The 15,983-nt window shown below is 42.1% G+C and overlaps 1 protein-coding gene across 5 annotated transcripts in view; it reads right to left on the reverse strand.

The window, feature by feature from the left end:
- Window positions 1–15,983, reverse strand: part of LOC126187731 (mitochondrial coenzyme A transporter SLC25A42) — a 228,171-nt gene that overhangs the window by 153,951 nt on the left and 58,237 nt on the right. Inside the window, exon 2 of one of the 5 annotated variants that reach the window (XR_007537788.1) lies at window positions 3,695–3,792. The exons of the other annotated variants lie outside the window; for them this stretch is intronic. The gene's annotated coding sequence lies outside the window, so the exon portion shown is untranslated. The remainder of the gene's footprint in view (window positions 1–3,694; window positions 3,793–15,983) is intronic. 5 annotated transcript variants of the gene reach the window in all.

A 15,983-nucleotide genomic window follows, 5' to 3' on the forward strand; every position in this document is an offset into this window, starting at 1 on the left:
TTTCGCTTTTGTCCCTGTGAGGACTGGGTTTCTATGAGAATTTTCCTGTCTTGATTTCTGGGGCAGATGAGGACTGTCCCTTTTTAGAGCTTGCAGCCTGTGGCTCTGTCAACCACTAAGTAGTGGTAGACTGCTGATCCGCTTCGTTATGGGACGAGGACAACTTGGCATGCGTCTTCTTCCCTGATGACTCTGGAGATCGACGAGGTACTTCCGATTGCACCAATGGGGTCGTTACCATTGGTGTTGTGAGTTTGGGAGTCGAGCTGGTTGGAGACTTCTCACCCAAATGAGAATCAAGCACTCACATATAGCTAGGGCCTGGAATACCTTTTTGAGATCTTGTCGTTGAGCTAGACGTCGATTCTGACAATATTTGCAAAGTATGATGTCATACCGATCAGGTGAAGTTGTTAATACTTTCTCTTAGTATCTTGATCAGACAGGTGGTCAAGCATTTTCTATTCCCGTATTCACTTCTCCCTCTTGAAAACTGAACGTATCGGCAGAGGAGGGGCGTGGAATTGTGGGCAGTTTACACATTTAGGTGGTTGTTCACAAAAGCTGCCCACAAGTGCTACCTATCTGCACGTCCCACAATTAGCCTCATTAGTACAGTGGGAGAACATTTGTCCAAACCTCAGGCGCCTAAAATATCTTACAGGACGAGTAAAACAGGGCCTGACACCACACCTATTAATCATGATCATACCTTCGTCAGCTCAAACCTTTCCATCGAAGGTAGGACGAAAGCTCCAGGGTCCATCCTATTATCCTAAGGTCTTTGGATGCAATGAACAAAGTGGACATCATACCGCTGCGGGTTAGCAAAGGGTTCATCAGTTTTTATTATTAGGTCCCGACGGGAAGTGACACATTGGATCCTGTTAAGTCCGTTAGTAGGAGAGATAGTGACTGGTATATCCCCAAGGTCGTCAAAGGCCTGAAGACCCTGTGATTGCTTTGCATTCAAAGTTTTGATCAACAAAAATCTATTTCTCGCCTTCTCTACTGTCGCAACTGCTTCAAACCTATCTTCAATACTTTCAGCGAAAAAGTGTCTTCATTCTTGGTGGTACCGCTACTGGGAACCGGACTCGAAAGCGTCTATGATGCAGCGCTGTCCCCCTCACCTCAAAAAGTTCACGAGCCTGCCGACTGCTAGAAAGGTGATTCTGAACTACTTCTTTTGTTACAGGGGCTCACTCATTTCAAGGAACCTGGCAACACTGCACTGGGGAACGGTACTGCGCAACGCTGGAGAAATTACAGCGTGCTAGTAAGGCGAAACATCGATGCTGCTGCATGGTAATAGACGTCCCCATATTGCAAATGTCGTAATGCAGAAGTTACGCCAATTCAAGTTGGACACACTATCACCACCCTACAGTCCTGATCTCTACCCGAGTGAAATCATACCTTCGACCCCTTAAAATAAATAAAAAAAGGGTCTTGAAGGGTAGACGATTCCTATCGAACGAGCATGTCTAGCAGGCAGTTGCGGACTGCTTCCAGATATATATATCACACAACTCAAATTCCCCCTTCTCCTCCCCCCCCCCCTCTCTCTCTCTCTCTCTCTCTCTCTCTCTCTCTCTCTCTCTCTCTCTCTCTCTCCCCCCCCCCCATTTTTCCTCGTCTTCTCTATGCTCATCTCCTCCTTTCCCCTCCCTATGTACATTTCCTTCTCCTCCCCCCCTTTTCCTCTCCTTTTCTTTCCTCTCTCTGCCCTTGAGCCTTATTCATTGTTATTGCAAATGAAACCTTGATTGAGGATTGAAGCAGCTTAGAATGAATGGGAAAGTGGTTGGTATTATTGGTACAACGAATAAGAGAGAGACCTCTCCAGCAGCTGGATCTATGAGGATAGTAGCTTCAAAGGCAGCTTTTTGCACTTTTATCTGGAAAGAGGTAGGATTAAGTTTCGGACGATACAGATTCTCTAATAATATTCTAATAGTCAGTCACTTAAAAAGTAGTAGATGAGTTCTGCTATTTGGGGGGCAAAATAACTGATGATTGTCGAAGAAGAGAGGATATAAAATGTAGACTAGCAATGGCAAGAAAAGCGTTTCTGAAGAAGGGAACTATGTTAACATCGAGTATAGATTTAAGTGTCAAGAAGTCGTTTCTGAGAGTATTTGTATGGAGTGTAGCCATGTATGGAAGTGAAACATGGACGATAAATAGTTTGGACAAGAAGAGAGTAGAAGCTTTCGAAATGCGGTGCTACAGAAGAATGCTGAAGATTAGATGGGTAGATCACGTAACTAATGAGGAAGTATTGAATAGAATCGGGGAGAAGATGAATTTGTGGCACAACTTGACTAGGAGAAGGCATCGGTTAGTAGGACATGTTCTGAGGCATCAAGGGATCATGAATTTAGTATTGGAGGGCAGCGTGGAGGGTAAAACTCAGAGGAAGACCAAGAGATGAATACACTAAGCAGATTCAGAGGTATGTAGGTTGCGGTAGTTACTCGGAGATGAAGCTTGCACAGGATAGAGTAGCATGTAGAACTGCATCAAACCAGTCTCTGGACTGAAGAGCAGAAGTCAATAGGCCATAAAAACTTTATTCTCTGTTAAAACCAACTGCGAGGAAGAAAAATAAAACAGCACATTGATGTATAAAATGCAAGGATATATTTGAGAGACACCATTTGTCTAATGGCTTTAATTCCCAGCCATCGCAGTTAAAACTTACTGTGAAAAAGTTAACGAAGCAGCACATGTAGGCCTAGGATTTTCTTTCTTGCAGTCGGTTTCGTAATTATCTGAAGTACATGGGTCAAGAACTTATCGAGATTTTCCCCGTAATTTTTATATATTAAAAATATACAGCCGACGTCTGTCGAAGTGTTTATTAAAGCGTCGTGTAAAAATTTGAAGGAAATCGGCCACGAACTTTCCGAGAACTTTGCTCCCAACACTTCCATTTTATATGTATTTTAACAAAATAAGTTGCTTATATCCGCCTGAACGTTTGGGTATCGTGTAAAAACGTGAAGTAAATTAAGACCTTTTCGAGATTTCTGGTAACAACCTTAGACAACGCCTTGTATTTGTGTAGTACTAGCTCAGCACCCACTGCTTCGCTTGCGTAGACTGTACGACCTGCAGAGATTTTTTTTTGTTTTTACTTAAGCGAATTTTGTTGTTGTTCATAAATTGCAACACCTTTTAAGTCATATAAGGATGTTTTTTTCCGAATGTACTTCTGACCAAAAAGTGATTCTGGTAGCAGGAGTCCAAAGCTTATATCTAACCAAGACGTGAAATACCAATTTTCATAAATTTAGTTTTAAAATTTTTTTAATGTAACGAAATATTTTTTTAAAACTTTTCCATCCCCTATTGCACTGTCTTAAAATGGTTCAAATGGCTCTAAGCACTATGGGACTTACCATCTGAGGTCATCAGTCCCCTAGACTTAGAACTACTTAAACCTAGCCGGCCGAAGTGGCCGTGCGGTTCTAGGCGCTACAGTCTGGAACCTGCAGGTTAGAATCCAATCCTGCCTCGGGCGTGGATGTGTGTGATAGGTTAGTTAGGTTTAATTAGTTCTAAGTTATAGGTGACTGATGACCTCAGAAGTTAAGTCGCATAGTGCTCAGAGCCATTTGAACCATTTACTTAAACCTAACTAACCTAAGGACATCACACACATCCACGCCCGAGGCAGGATTCGAACCTGTGACCGTAGCAGCAGCGCGGTTCCAGACTGAAGCGTCTAGTACCTCTCGGCCACAGCGGCCGGCGGACTGCTTAGCGGTTGAATTTCCAGAGACACTGAAACATGCATATTTTTTTCCTATTTCTAACCTAGAAGTCAAACACCAATTGTCATAGATGTAGCCTTAAAAATCCTTCAGTAGTTCTTTAATAATTATCTATTTTCACCGACTATTTTACCCCTTAAGGCTGAGTTTAAGAAAATGCTGAAACAAGTATTTTTTATTTTCTGACTGAGAAACCAAACGCCAGTTTTCCTAACTCTAGCTTCCAAATTCCCTCCATAGCGACATACTTTCAAAAATCCTTTCATCGCCTTAGGAGAGGAATTTCGGGCAATCCCTTCTTAAATGGTGCTTACAGTGTAAGATCTACACTCTCTCCAAACTTCAAGTTTGTGTCCATAGCGGTTTGGACTGGGCGATGATGAGTCAGTGAATAGGTCGGACCCTATTTCACCCCCTTAGGGACTGAATTCCCAAAAAAACAGAACACGTATTTTTTCCATCTCTAACCGAGAAGCCAAACACCAATTTTCAAAGACTTACCTCTGAAATTGCGTTCGCAATGAAATATTTTCATAAAACATTTCACCCCTTGAGGAGTTTAATTTCAAATAAACAGTGAAAGATGTATTCTTTGTATTTCTAACTGAGAAGCCAAATTTAAATTTTCAAAGATTTAGCCCTAAAAATGCTTTCATAATAAAATATTTTCATAAAAATCTCATCCTCTATTTCATCCCTTAGAGGTTAAATTTCCAGAAACACTGACAGACGTATATTTTTAATTTGTAACCGAAAAGTCTAAAACCAATATTCGTAGATGTAGCTTTAAAACTACTTTAGTTGTTTTTTAATAATGATATATTTTCAAAAAATGGCTTCATCCACTATTCCACCCCTAATGGACTAAATTTCCAAAACCACTGGAACTTTCTTTTTTTTGTTTCTGTCGAGAAACCAAATACCAATTTTCGTAGGTCAAGCTTCAAAATTGCCTCAATAGTGACATAAAAAAAGCCTCACACTTATTTCACCTCTTGGGGTTGGATTTTCGAAAAATCCTTTCTTAAACAACGCCAACAGTATATAAGCTCCACCCTTCGACAAGTTTCGAAGTTCTATCCTTTGCAGTTTGGACTAGGTGATAATGAATCAGCTAGTCCACTGCCTCTTATATATAGGTTATTATTATATATGAATTTAATAAAAAGATATGCAGCCTATGGCCGTCCGAACGTTTATTAGATTACCAAGTTGAAATTTGAATTTCGTCGGTCGAGGACTTTTCGAGATTTTTGCTAGTAACATTTCCCTTTATTACATTAAAAAACATATGTAGCCTATATCTGTCCGAAGGTTTAGTAAAGCATCGTGTAAAAAATTTGAAGTAAATTGGGCAGGAACGTTTGAAGATTATTGGTAACGAAGTTAAACAATGACTTGTCTTTATACAATAGTATAAAACATACTCAATACCCCCGCCCCCGAATCGTGCTCACGCTTTCAGACGTTCGTTATATTCACATCATCCCAAGCAGCTGTTGACTACGAGACTGAGACCACTTGTAGCACAAGATGCTGCAGCCATCCTCTATCCAGAGTCTGCTGCCAGTAGCCAGTAGCCACTGGCGCCAACTTCGTCCCTCCAGTCCTCTGGGTCCTTTGCTGGACGACTACCTTCGTATCGTTCTCCCCGTGTTCGAGTCTGAGCCGGTTTGCCGCCCCGCCATACTGTCACTGTCATCTGGCTTGCAAGGTCTACATTGTTTAGGTCCATCGCCCACGGAGATGGCATGCAAACACCTTCGGCCATGCTGGGCATCACTGTTGAAACATCGACTACCTTTGTGTGCTGTCACTGTGGCTGCGGTGCAGCCGAGCCACGAACAGTGGCCACGGTCTTTCAAGGCCTTGCGGACATCAGCAGGCTTGCCTGCAGGACAGGCGGAACGGAGGCACCGACGCGTTGCGATCTCGCGGCCACCTACGTCCGAGGCCTTGTACCCGACGGCTAAGAAAACTGGGCTTAGAGTATCTTTCACGTACCGCTGTGCTGTAAGGGTGCCACACCAGACCATAACACCTGGTTACTGGGCCTTATGGTGTGCGACAGTCAGGTTGGTAGCCCGCCGCCGTCTGGGGCGCCTCCAGACTAGAGATGAGTAGTCCACTGCTATGCTGGATTGATTCAATGAGATATTTCTAAAGAGTGAATGATGGGCGATTCAGAAAAAAATGAATGGAAGCTCATCTGGCTTAAAAATGCGTCTCTGGTGGCTGGAATCAGCGGGATGAAAACTGTGCTAGGCTGCTGCAGCAGCACCCCACCCCACATCCACTAAAATACATTTCCCAAGCTACAAAAAATGTGTTACAGAATATGTGCAAATGTGGATTTGCATACCTTATTAGTATATGAATGTCATCAATGAAAACAGAAAATAAATCTTTTCTTTTTCAATTTATTGGCTGTCTGGCAGCACCCATTCAGCTATATCAATAGTAATACTAATTTGGGCGATATGAAACTAAGCATAACATAACACTCAATCTCCGAGTGGAAAAAAAATCTTTCAACCTACTGGGATTCGAACCTGGGCCACTTCGCTTTACGTTCCGCTCAGCTACCCAGGCAACCAAAACAAAAGCGCATCAGTACGATATATTAATGTGGAAAACACTTCCAGCATCATGTTTCCACTCTTAATTTCAAAAGAATATCTCAAATTTCAGATGCTCAATAAACGCTTACATACTTTTGAGTCAGTTGTTACTTTTTATCCTTTGACTTAGCATCCAAATCTTAACGTGTTGCCAGTGATTATAAAAGCTGCTGTCTTCAGCCACCGTGCGGTCGGAGCGTATCGCTAAGTGATTTGGGCGTCACTGCCCGCACAACAGCTCAGGCTCCGCACCACTCCCACCGATCGGACCCGTCTCACTAGCTCACTGCTCCCTAACACACTCAGGAATCAGACTACAAGGTAGCTCATCACTCTTTACAGAACGGATTACAAACTAGCCTACTCTCCCCACCCCTCTCGCGGACGAGATCGCGAGCAACAGACTACATGGCAACTTGAGGCATCACTCTTTTTGCTGTGCTCTTGAGACAGTGACACAACTTGCAACTCACTGTCTTGACAGAGCTTTTTATTCTTTGTATTCTTTGGGGGAAAAAAATGCCGCTACTGCCAGCAAATAATTGCCAGGCGTCTGACTCATCATCAAACCTGATGAGACATAAAACCTAAGCATCCTACAATACCTCTGGAACGATTGGGTCCGGAAGCCTATCAAAACCGCCATCTATCGATGCAGAAATTTGACAAATCATTTCTCGTGAATCATCCTCACTGATATCTCCTTCCACCTTGCCACCTAGGATGAAGGTCTCCTCCCAGAAAGGCAAATTTAGTCTGGAGCTGCGTCCAGTCCATCAGTGTCGTCAGGTTGTGGACCAAGTCCCGATTTATTTCCTTTTGTTGTGCCCAGGCCCTCAAGTGCTTTTGATTTACAACAACCAAAAAGTAATTTTTTTAATATTATAAAGCCGCTCACGTTAAATAAAAGTATACCATCTGGTGTACAGCTTTTAAAAATGATTTGCAGAGAATATCATTCTTTCTCTATGGTTGAAGAGACAATTTGATATATGCTTTGTACAAATTGTAATTAACCAAGTCGAAAAACGTTGTCAAACTCTTTAATGCCCTCATTGCTTCATGAGTCATTTGATAAAATTAAAAATTATTTGACCAGCGCAAAGATAGTCTAACCTTTCATCTTATGCTGCGACAAGTGTAAATAACGTTCGTTTCTATGCACTCACTGCACATTTCTTAGATGAAAAGAACGAACTAAAGTAATACCTTTTAGAGTGCTCACAGTTCGAAAACAGACACCCTGCAGAACACATCTCAATCTGGGTAAAGTCTGTTATCCCAGTTACAATATTTTTAAAATCACTTCCATAATAACATAAAATGCGTCAAATATGAAATTAACTGCCATCCTCCTGAAACTTCCACATGTCCCGCGCTTTCCACATTCTTTAAACTTCACTGCGCAACACGCAATTCAGAAGTTCGTACAGAAACTGTTGACGAGGTCAAATGAGTTGTTATGTTTCTTAAGGAGAGGCCCTTTGCTTTACGCAGACTTGCTGAAATGCAGGAAAATTTAAAAGAAGACCGAATAAAACTGAAACAAGATGTCCCAACCAGATGTAACTCTACTTACGAAGCGTTGCAAACATTTACTTTAAATACAGATCACATAATTTATTGCTTCGCTATTTTAGGTGGAAAATTGATCACTTTATTCTTAAAAAGGTACAGAGTGGGAAATAATGCAACAGGCTTTACAGATTTTGAAAGTTTTCGATAAGGTAACCACAGAAGTCTCCTCAGAGAAAACAGTTTCACTTTTAAAAATGAAAATCTTAGCAAGATTAGTGGAACAGCAACTAAAATCTCTTAAAGGCAAAAGTAAAAAATATCCTCAAAAATAGTCATTGGTTGATAATTTGCTTAAACAGTTATTTGAGTGGTTTAGGGTTATCTCCAGTAACGAACTGATTAATCAGGCAACGTTACTGGACCCCTGATTCGATGGCAAGTATTTTCACACGACAAAATGTTTCAAGACTGCTGCATGAAGGCTACTGCAGAAATGGAAGCGTTGACTGCTCAACAACAAAAAACAGCTCATTTCTCAACCAGTTACCACTGTGACACATGAGACATTCTCAAAAAAATGGCTCTGAGCACTATGGGACTTAACATCTGTGGTCATCAGTCCCCTAGAACTTAGAACTAATTAAACCTAACTAACCTAAGGACATCACACACATCCATGCCCGAGGCAGGATTCGAACCTGCGACCGTAGCGGTCACGCGGTTCCAGACTGAAGCGCCTAGAACCGCACGGCCACAACGGCCGGCAGACATTCTCAGTCTGGAAAGAGTTGAATGAAACTATTAGGCAGCTTCAAGCAAGTCAGTCACGACCTAGAAAGTGCAGCAATTGTCAAATTGGGAAAATATTTAGCGGAGGGATATATGCCTAGAAACAGCAATCCCTTAAACAGTTGAGTAACAAAAAAATTGCTGTGGCCAGCCGTGTATCAATTGGTTCTAAAAATATTATTTATCATAGCAACATCAGTGGCCTGTGAACGAATATTTTCAAACGCACGACAAATGTGCACGAAGAGGAGAAAGAGACTCATACCGACAAAACTGGGTCAAATTTGATTTATTAATGACAATATTGATTAATTTTTCCTTTATGGCAACATACATGGTAATACTGACTGTAAATGACAGTTGCAGATACTGTTCAATTACAGTTGTCATAATTTTTATACATTTTTTCCAATAAAAGTATCAAAATATAACACTCAGTCTTCATTCTTAAAATTTTTCTACTTGATAAAAAAAATTTAGGACTTTGTTGTAGTATTTATAATTTTTTGTGCAGACGAAATTTAAAACCTTTGTATCTGAAAATTCCTTGGGACATGAGTGACCAATTGTGACCCGATCTCTGAATAGAACAGTTTTGCCCATCTCTCCTCCAGACACGTCTTCGCTCGCCATGGGGACTCAGTTCGAAGCGGGACTCGTCACTGGAGACAATTCTACTCTAGCCCCAAGAGGTGTCTGGAGACGCCCCAGACAGCGGTGGGATACCAACCTGACAGTCGCCTGCCATACAGCCCGATAACCAGGAGTGATAGCCTGGGATGCGATTTATTTTCATAGCAGGGTCCTGTTGGTTGTAATCTGCGGCACATTTACAGCACAGCTGTACGTCTACTGTATTCTACGCCTCGTTTTATTGCCTTTCCTGTCAAGCCAACTCTGAGCTTACAATTCAGCAAAATAATGCCCGCCTGCACACGGCGCGAGTTTCTACTGCTTACCTTCGTGCTTTCCGAACCTCAACATAGCCAGCGAAGGGCCCCTTCAACCATCCAACCATTTCGAGATTTTTACGATCTAACGCGCCGATTCGACAGAATTTGGCACGATGTCCCCAAGGAGGGCATCCAACACCTCTATTAAGGCCAAGCCGAATAACTGCCAGTATAAGGGACAGAGGTGGACCAACAAGTCACTGACTTGCTCAATTTGTGAAGCTTTGTGTCTTAAATAAATCTTCCAATTTTTATGAAACTGTGATTATTTGTTTGTGTGTACATGTACATCACATCTACCGATTTCATCCCCCAGTTGGATAATTCCTTCATGATGCTTCTTTATTTGTCTTAGAGTGTATTAAAACTAGGAATGTTTTACTGACGGTTTGATGTATAGTTTTAGTCATCACCACACCCACGTCCAATTGGGAAGACAGCGCTCCATCTTGATTCACCATCAGCCGATTCACCCGTCGCCGTAGAAATCACGTCTCGACCCCACACATGTGATTCACACTGAAGAGAATAACTGGGCAAACAATTTCTTATCAACCAACATCTCACTGTGTGGTAACGTGCGCATTAACTCACGGTAGTGTCAAGATGGCGATAGGAGTGCATGACACACAAGGGGAGACTTGCACAAACAGGTAACCGCAAGTTAAGGGAACACAAAATGTCACACGTGTAACAGTTTAACAATCCGTTAACACCATATGCATTAACATTTAATATGAAGCTCTGTGGTCCGTCAATACAATCAAATTAGGAGTGTCAATAATAGACAACCTTTTTTTCCTGTGCAGTCGAATTTGCAAGTAAATATTTGATCTGTAAAAGCCTCCCATCCTCACAGCAATATTTCAACAGAAAAATTATAGGCAACCGAAGCTGCATACAGGTACGACGACTTAGTGATTCACTAGAAAACGGTCTGAACTGAAATTCTTGTTTGTTTTTCCTGTCACTTAACAAGACTCATTTATGTTACACGAAAACTGTTGCAGATGGACAGTGTCAAGATTTCAGGTTAATCTGCAGGTCCATCTCACAACTGGCTTTCTAACACGTCACATAGTTCAGAAGATTCAAGTATCATTTGATTAAAGCACCAGTGGTGTTCAAACCAGCAACAGAGAAGACGAAATTCTTAAAACCCTTCCTATTCGAATGAGGATTCTATTTGCCACAGAAGTGAGTAGGTACCTGACGTTAGTCTGTGTTCAAATCCTGTAAAATGCATTTGTGTTGGTATTACACGAGGGGCTTCAACAAATAAAGCAACACTTGTTTTTTGAAAGTAGGTTGGTTTTATTTAGGATGGCAATACACCATATTATTCCCCACTCTTCTGGCTACAGAACTCTTTTTTTTTCAATGTGATCTCCGTTCAATGTGACGGCCTTACGCCACATTACTGGGAGGCCCTGTAAGCACACTTGGTACCACTCTACTGGTCCACGTCAGAGCCAACGTCTTGCTGCATCAGTAATCTCCCCGTCATTCATGTACTGCTTCCGTCTGAGTGAATCATTCATTTGGCAAAACAGATGGAAGTCTGGAAGTGCGAGATCCGGGCTGTAGGGTAGATGAAGTTTTGTGAGCTCCCCTAGAGCGCAGAGACTTGGCTTAAGTCTTGCGTTGGGATGGAGAAGAAGTAAGTAGTTTGCATTTTTGTGGCGACGAACACGCTGAAGTAATTTCTTCAATTTCCTGAGGGTAGCACAATACATTGGCGAGTTGATCGTTGCACCATGGGAAAGACAGAAACATTGTTGTGATGATAAACGTCTCGCCCAACGACTCATTTTTTACCGCCAGGTCTCTCTATACATTCTGCAAGCGAATATGAATATCTGCTGTGTTCTGGTTTTCCGCCTAAAGAAACTCAATGACAGCTCTCAGCTTCGGAAGCACCTCCGTTACAGACACCATTCTAAAGACTTCATACAGCACGGCCCCCAAACGGAAATTCCTAGAACTATAGCGGTGGAGCGGCGATAGTCCACAATGTCGCACAAAGAACACCGCATTTTTTTATACTGGCAAAGAAAAAAGCGTTGCATTTTTTACTGAACGCTCCTCGCGTTCTACATCTACATCCATACTCCGCAAGCCACCTGACGGTGTGTGGCGAAGGTTACCTTGAGTACCTCTATCGGTTCTCCCTTCTATTCCAGTCTCGAATTGTTCGTGGAAAGAAGGATTGTCGGTATGCCTCTGTGTGGGCTCTAATCTCTCTGATTTTAGCCTCATGGTCTCTTCGCGAGATATACGTAGGAGGGAGCAATATAATGCTTGACTCCTCGGTGAAGGTATATTCTCGAAACTTCAACAAAAGCCCGTACCGAGCTACTGAGCGTCTCTCCTGCAGAGTCTTCCACTGGAGTTTATCTATCATCTCCGTAACGCTTTCGCGATTAATAAATGATCCTGTAACGAAGCGCGCTGCTCTCCATTGGATCTTCTCTATCTCTCTATCAACCCTATCTGGTAAGGATCTCACATTGCTGAGCAGTATTCAAGCAGTGGGCGAACAAGCGTACTGTAACCTACTTCCTTTGTTTTCGGATTGCATTTCCTTGGGATTCTTCCAATGAATATCTCAGTCTGGCATCTGCTTTACCGACGATCAACTATATGATCATTCCATTTTAAATCACTCCTAATGCATACTCCCAGATAATTTATGAAATTAACTGCTTCCAGTTGCTGACCTGCTATATTGTAGCTAAATGATAAGGGATCTATCTTTCTTTCTATGTATTCGCAGCACATTACACTTGTCTACATTGAGATTCAATTGCCATTCCCTGCACCATGCGTCAATTCGCTGCAGATCCTCCTGCATTTCAGTACATTTTTCCATTGTTACAACCTCTCCATATGCCACAGCATCACGCGCAAAAAGCCTCAGTGAATTTCCGATGTCATCCACAAGGTCATTTATGTATATTGTGAATAGCAACGGTCCTACGACACTCTCCTGGGGCATACCTGAAATCACTCTTACTTCGGAAGACTTCTCTCCATTGAGAATGACATGCTGCGTTCTGTTATCTAGGAACTCTTCGATCCAGTCACACAATTGGTCTGATAGTCCATATGCTCTTACTTTGTTCATTAAACGACTGTGGGGAACTGTATCGAACGCCTTGCGGAAGTCAAGAAACACGGCATCTACCTGGGAACCCGTGTCTATGGCCCTCTGAGTCTCGTGGACGAATAGCGCGAGCTGGGTTTCACACGATCGACTTTTTCGAAACCCATGCTGATTCTACAGAGTAGATTTCTAGTCTCCAGAAAAGTCATTATACTCGAACATAATACGTGTTCCAAAATTCTACAACTGAGCGACGTTAGAGATATAGGTCTATAGTTCTGCACATCTGTTCGACGTCCATTCTTGAAAACGGGGATGACCTGTGCCCTTTTCCAATCCTTTGGAACGCTACGCTCTTCTAGAGACCTACGGTACACCGCTGCAATAAGGGGGCAAGTTCCTTCGCGTACTCTGTGTAAAATCGAATTGGTATCCCATCAGGTCCAGCGGCCTTTCCTCTTATGAGCGATTTTAATTGTTTCTCTATCCCTCTGTCGTATATTTCGATATCTACCATTTTGTCATCTGTGCGACAATCTAGACAAGGAACTACAGTGCAGTCTTCCTCTCCGAAACAGCTTTGGAAAAAGACATTTAGTATTTCGGCCTTTAGTCTGTCATCCTCTGTTTCAGTACCATTTTGGTCACAGAGTGTCTGGACATTTTGTTTTGATCCACCTATTGCTTTGACATAAGACCAAAATTTCTTAGGATTTTCTGCCAAGTCAGTACATAGAACTTTACTTTCGAATTCATTGAACGCCTCTCGCATAGTCCTCCTCACACTACATTTCACTTCGCGTAATTTTTGTTTGTCTGCAAGGCTTTGGCTATGTTTAGGTTTGCTGTGAAGTTCCCTTTGCTTTCGCAGCAGTTTTCTAACTCGGTTATTGTACAACGTTGGCTCTTTTCCATCTCTTACGATCTTGCTTGGCACATACTCATCTAACGCATATTGTACGATGGATTTGAGCTTTGTCCACTGATCCTCAACAGTACCTGTACTTGAGACAAAACTTTTGTGTTGAGCCGTCAGGTACTCTGAAATCTGCTTTTTGTCACTTTTGCTAAACAGTAAAATCTTCCTACCTTTTTTAATATTTCTATTTACGTCTGAAATCATCGATATAGTACCCGCTTTATGATCGCTGATTCCCTGTTCTGCATTAACTGTTTCAAATAGTTCGGGTATGTTTGTCACCAGAAGGTCTAATATGTTATCGCCACGAGTCGGTTCTCTGTTTAACTGCTCAATGTAGTTTTCAGATAAATCACTTTAAAAAATTTCACTGGATTCTTTGTCCCTGCCACCCGTTATGAACGTTTGTGTCTCCCAGTCTATATCTGGCAAATTAAAATTTCCACCCAGAACTATAACATCATTCTGCGAGTTTCATTGGCAAGGCAGTGGCAATTCTGTGCGGTATGAGCTTGCAAAGCTCGGAATGGCGATTGGTTTGACGTCACTCATTATCATAATGTCTACTAGCAGTTGTTAAATTCGATAAGTATTTGACTTGTCACCACCAGCAACGTCATTAACTAATATAAATAACTTGTGTAGTTTCGAATGATAATCATCCAACAGTCGAGAAAGAATACTACAGCCTCCCAGCTAGTCAGATTTTCGGGTGGACTAGTAGAAATCTAGCCCAGATGCTGCCTATAAATACAATTTTTCAAAGCGTAATCTCACTATATTGCTGTTTGCGACAGAACACATTTAAAGACGCCTCAAACGTTTTAGCCAGCAGGATTTATCCACTGTCTACGAAAAGCTCAGCAAAAATCACAAGAAACAATCTTCAGCGCAGCTGCTATCTTGAAAGATTTTCAGTACTTACTCGGCATATGACGGGGCAAGAACACGAGTGAGAATGCAACGAAAGCTGTTGCTAAACTCCTGCGATCTCAGAACTTTTTTGTGACTGCCTGGCGACCTACCGAGGTTTGATTCAAATGGCTCTGAGCACTATGGAACTCAACATCTGAGGTCATCAGTCCCCTATACTTAGAACTACTTAAACCTAACTAACCTAAGGACATCACACACATCCATGCCCGAGGCAGGATTCGAACCTGCGACCGTAGCGGTCGCGCGCTTCCAGAATGAAGCACCTAGAACCGCTCGGCCACACCGGCCGGCCTACGGAGGTTTGAGAAGTATTGCTATCCTGAACGCCAAGTTTTATGCAAGGCAATTCCGTGATTATGTTACAAACTTTCACAGATGACGGAGAAGGGTAAATGTATCAAGACTTGGGGTAAGGGACCTACTCCGGTAACGACCGAGTCAAAAGTTATAAGCGAAAATCGTTCTGTTACTTCTGACTGGCATGCTTGTACGGATTCTGTTGTTGCTACGATTGTACAGTTGGCAACTTTCAGAGAGTATGGACCGAAACAAGAAAAAAAAATGGATAGTAAACATGGACTCTAAAATCCATACCTTGGGAACTATGGGTACTTTATCTGTAGATGAGATGTGTTCCATAGCAGCGAAGATCAAAAAGTGCTCATAGCTCTTAAGGTATACATTTTAGAGCCCAATTTTGCTACACTTGTTTTTTCTTCTTTTGGTCCATACCACCACCTTTGCAAGTTGCCTACCCTACAATCGTAGTAACAACAATACCAGTACATGTACTGCACTGTCTAAGATATCAGAAAGATTTTCGCTTATAAATTTCGACTCAGTCGTTTCCTGACTTAAAGAAACACATAAAGCCTTCACATATCTTTAAAAGCGTTTGAAAAGCTGGAATATTACCATAAAAATCCCGAACCTTGGAGACAAAGTGGCGCACCTCACAAAGAAACCTGTAGCGAGCGTTGAAAGCGTGAGCATTTAAAAAAACAGCTGGGCGCAGATAAACTGACGACAGAAAACCAACGTTTGCATCCTTATCGCCAGGAACCTTCCGAGCGGTACGCCATCTTAGCTTCTACATTTAACGAGTAAGAGGTAAGGAAAAACACAGTAAAGGAAAGAATTACGCACTTTGCCTTTTGTTTGTCTTTTTATTCCTCTTTCCGAAACGACACACACGAGAAAGTTGATAAGCAAATGCTCCGCGGGACAATGTACGAACGCGAGATAAAGCCAGGAGTAGCTATTCGAGGAATAGGCTACATACAGTATAACTTCCAATTCGTGTTGCACAATGCCATTTTATTCACCAGTTAGTTGTTCCTAAACTGCGTTCCTATTCAG

The sequence above is a fragment of the Schistocerca cancellata genome, chromosome 1 (assembly GCF_023864275.1).
Source record: "Schistocerca cancellata isolate TAMUIC-IGC-003103 chromosome 1, iqSchCanc2.1, whole genome shotgun sequence".
NCBI classification, from domain to species: domain Eukaryota; kingdom Metazoa; phylum Arthropoda; class Insecta; order Orthoptera; family Acrididae; genus Schistocerca; species Schistocerca cancellata.